This window comes from Oncorhynchus keta, unplaced genomic scaffold (assembly GCF_023373465.1).
Source record: "Oncorhynchus keta strain PuntledgeMale-10-30-2019 unplaced genomic scaffold, Oket_V2 Un_scaffold_28172_pilon_pilon, whole genome shotgun sequence".
NCBI lineage: Eukaryota > Metazoa > Chordata > Actinopteri > Salmoniformes > Salmonidae > Oncorhynchus > Oncorhynchus keta.
Window position 1 is genome coordinate 32492 of NW_026290900.1, and position 5009 is coordinate 37500.

The following is a 5009-nucleotide window of genomic DNA, read 5'->3' on the forward strand; positions in this document are numbered from 1 at the left end:
AGTAACTGTTATGTCCTCATATTACTGAACAGTAACTGTTATGTCCTCATGTTACTGAACAGTAACTGTTATGTCCTCATGTTACTGAACAGTAACTGTTATGTCCTCATGTTACTGAACAGTAACTGTTATGTCCTCATGTTACTGAACAGTAACTGTTATGTCCTCATATTACTGAACAGTAACTGTTATGTCCTCATGTTACTGAACAGTAACTGTTATGTCCTCATATTACTGAACAGTAACTGTTATGTCCTCATGTTACTGAACAGTAACTGTTATGTCCTCATGTTACTGAACAGGAGACATCACCTGTTATGTCCTCATATTACTGAACAGTAACTGTTATGTCCTCATGTTACTGAACAGGAGACATCAACTGTTATGTCCTCATATTACTGAACAGTAACTGTTATGTCCTCATGTTACTGAACAGGAGACATCAACTGTTATGTCCTCATGTTACTGAACAGGAGACATCAACTGTTATGTCCTCATATTACTGAACAGGAGACATCACCTGTTATGTCCTCATATTACTGAACAGTAACTGTTATGTCCTCATGTTACTGAACAGTAACTGTTATGTCCTCATGTTACTGAACAGGAGACATCACCTGTTATGTCCTCATATTACTGAACAGTAACTGTTATGTCCTCATATTACTGAACAGTAACTGTTATGTCCTCATATTACTGAACAGGAGACATCAACTGTTATGTCCTCATATTACTGAACAGTAACTGTTATGTCCTCATATTACTGAACAGGAGACATCAACTGTTATGTCCTCATGTTACTGAACAGTAACTGTTATGTCCTCATTACTGAACAGTAACTGTTATGTCCTCATATTACTGAACAGTAACTGTTATGTCCTCATGTTACTGAACAGTAACTGTTATGTCCTCATGTTACTGAACAGTAACTGTTATGTCCTCATGTTACTGAACAGTAACTGTTATTTCCTCATGTCACTGAACAGGAGACATCACCTGTTATGTCCTCATGTTACTGAACAGTAACTGTTATGTCCTCATATTACTGAACAGTAACTGTTATGTCCTCGTGTTACTGAACAGTAACTGTTATGTCCTCATATTACTGAACGGTAACTGTTATGTCCTCATGTTACTGAACAGGAGACATCAACTGTTATGTCCTCATGTTACTGAACAGGAGACATCAACTGTTGTGTCCTCATGTTACTGAACAGGAGACATCAACTGTTATTTCCTCATGTTACTGAACAGGAGACATCAACTGTTATGTCCTCATGTCACTGAACAGTAACTGTTATGTCCTCATGTCACTGAACAGTAACTGTTATGTCCTCATATTACTGAACAGTAACTGTTATGTCCTCATGTTACTGAACAGTAACTGTTATGTCCTCATATTACTGAACAGTAACTGTTATGTCCTCATGTTACTGAACAGGAGACATCAACTGTTATGTCCTCATGTTACTGAACAGTAACTGTTATGTCCTCATGTTACTGAACAGTAACTGTTATGTCCTCATCTCAATGAACAGGAGACATCACCTGTTATGTCCTCATGTTACTGAACAGTAACTGTTATGTCCTCATATTACTGAACAGTAACTGTTATGTCCTCATGTTACTGAACAGTAACTGTTATGTCCTCATATTACTGAACAGTAACTGTTATGTCCTCATGTTACTGAACAGTAACTGTTATGTCCTCATGTTACTGAACAGGAGACATCAACTGTTATGTCCTCATGTTACTGAACAGGAGACATCAACTGTTATGTCCTCATGTTACTGAACAGGAGACATCAGGAGACATCAACAACAATCTACGTAACATTGCAAAAATCAGAAACTTTCTGTCCAAAAATGATGCAGAAAAATTAATCCATGCTTTTGTCACTTCTAGGTTAGACTACTGCAATGCTCTATTTTCCGGCTACCCGGATAAAGCACTAAATAAACTTCAGTTAGTGCTAAATACGGCTGCTAGAATCCTGACTAGAACCAAAAAATGTGATCATATTACTCCAGTGCTAGCCTCTCTACACTGGCTTCCTGTCAAAGCAAGGGCTGATTTCAAGGTTTTACTGCTAACCTACAAAGCATTACATGGGCTTGCTCCTACCTACCTCTCTGATTTGGTCCTGCCGTACATACCTACACGTACGCTACGGTCACAAGACGCAGGCCTCCTAATTGTCCCTAGAATTTCTAAGCAAACAGCTGGAGGCAGGGCTTTCTCCTATAGAGCTCCATTTTTATGGAACGGTCTGCCTACCCATGTCAGAGACGCAAACTCGGTCTCAACCTTTAAGTCTTTACTGAAGACTCATCTCTTCAGTGGGTCATATGATTGAGTGTAGTCTGGCCCAGGAGTGGGAAGGTGAACGGAAAGGCTCTGGAGCAACGAACCGCCCTTGCTGTCTCTGCCTGGCCGGTTCCCCTCTTTCCACTGGGATTCTCTGCCTCTAACCCTGTTACTGGGGCTGAGTCACTGGCTTGCTGGGGCTCTCTCGTACGTCCCTGGGGGGGTGCGTCACCTGGGTGGGTTGATTCACTGTTGTGGTCGGCCTGTCTGGGCTGCCCCCCATGGGTTGTACCGTGGCGGAGATCTTTGTGGGCTATACTCGGCCTTGTCTCAGGATGGTAAGTTGGTGGTTGAAGATATCCCTCTAGTGGTGTGGGGGCTGTGCTTTGGCAAAGTGGGTGGGGTTATATCCTTCCTGTTTGGCCCTGTCCGGGGTGTCCTCGGATGGGGCCACAGTGTCTCCTGACCCTCCTGTCTCAGCCTCCAGTATTTATGCTGCAGTAGTTTATGTGTCGGGGGCTAGGGTCAGTTTGTTATATCTGAGTACTTCTCCTGTCCTATTCGGTGTCCTGTGTGAATCTAAGTGTGCGTTCTCTAATTCTCTCCTTCTCTCTTTCTTTCTCTCTCTCGGAGGACCTGAGCCCTAGGACCATGCCCCAGGACTACCTGACATGATGACTCCTTGCTGTCCCCAGTCCACCTGGCCATGCTGCTGCTCCAGTTTCAACTGGCCTGGGCCCTAGGACCATGTCCCAGGACTACCTGACATGAGGACTCCTTGCTGTCCCCAGTCCACCTGGCCATGCTCCTGCTCCAGTTTCAACTGTTCTGCCTTACTATTATTCAACCATGCTGGTCATTTATGAACATTTGAACATCTTGGCCACGTTCTGTTATAATCTCCACCCGGCACAGCCAGAAGAGGACTGGCCACCCCACATATGCTCTCTCTAATTCTCTCTTTCTTTCTCTCTCGGAGGACCTGAGCCCTAGGACCGTGCCCCAGGACTACCTGACATGATGGCTCCTTGCTGTCCCCAGTCCACCTGACTGCTGCTGCTCCAGTTTCAACTGTTCTGCCTTATTATTATTCGACCATGCTGGTCATTTATGAACATTTGAACATCTTGGTCATGTTCTGGTATAATCTCTACCCGGCACAGCCAGAAGAGGACTGGCCACCCCACATAGCCCGGTTCCTCTCTAGGTTTCTTCCTAGGTTTTGGCCTTTCTAGGGAGTTTTTCCTAGCCACCGTGCTTTTACACCTGCATTGTTTGCTGTTTGGGGTTTTAGGCTGGGTTTCTGTACAGCACTTTGAGATATCAGCTGATGTACGAAGGGCTATATAAATAAATTTGATTTGATTTGAACTGTTATGTCCTCATATTACTGAACAGTAACTGTTATGTCCTCATGTTACTGAACAGTAACTGTTATGTCCTCATATTACTGAACAGTAACTGTTATGTCCTCATATTACTGAACAGTAACTGTTATGTCCTCATGTTACTGAACAGTAACTGTTATGTCCTCATGTTACTGAACAGGAGACATCAACTGTTATGTCCTCATGTTACTGAACAGTAACTGTTATGTCCTCATGTTACTGAACAGTAACTGTTATGTCCTCATATTACTGAACAGTAACTGTTATGTCCTCATATTACTGAACAGTAACTGTTATGTCCTCATATTACTGAACAGGAGACATCAACTGTTATGTCCTTATGTTACTGAACAGGAGACATCAACTGTTATGTCCTCATGTTACTGAACAGGAGACATCAACTGTTATGTCCTTATGTTACTGAACAGGAGACATCAACTGTTATGTCCTCATGTTACTGAACAGGAGACATCAACTGTTATGTCCTCATGTTACTGAACAGTAACTGTTATGTCCTCATATTACTGAACAGTAACTGTTATGTCCTCATGTCACTGAACAGGAGACATCAACTGTTATGTCCTCATATTACTGAACAGTAACTGTTATGTCCTCATGTTACTGAACAGTAACTGTTATGTCCTCATATTACTGAACAGTAACTGTTATGTCCTCATGTTACTGAACAGTAACTGTTATGTCCTCATATTACTGAACAGGAGACATCACCTGTTATGTCCTCATGTTACTGAACAGTAACTGTTATGTCCTCATATTACTGAACAGTAACTGTTGTGTCCTCATATTACTGAACAGTAACTGTTATGTCCTCATATTACTGAACAGTAACTGTTATGTCCTCATGATACTGAACAGTAACTGTTATGTCCTCATATTACTGAACAGTAACTGTTATGTCCTCATATTACTGAACAGTAACTGTTATGTCCTCATATTACTGAACAGTAACTGTTATGTCCTCATATTACTGAACAGTAACTGTTATGTCCTCATATTACTGAACAGTAACTGTTATGTCCTCATATTACTGAACAGTAACTGTTATGTCCTCATATTACTGAACAGTAACTGTTATGTCCTCATATTACTGAACAGTAACTGTTATGTCCTCATATTACTGAACAGTAACTGTTATGTCCTCATATTACTGAACAGTAACTGTTATGTCCTCATATTACTGAACAGTAACTGTTATGTCCTCATGATACTGAACAGTAACTGTTATCTCCTCATATTACTGAACAGTAACTGTTATGTCCTCATATTACTGAACAGTAACTGTTATGTCCTCA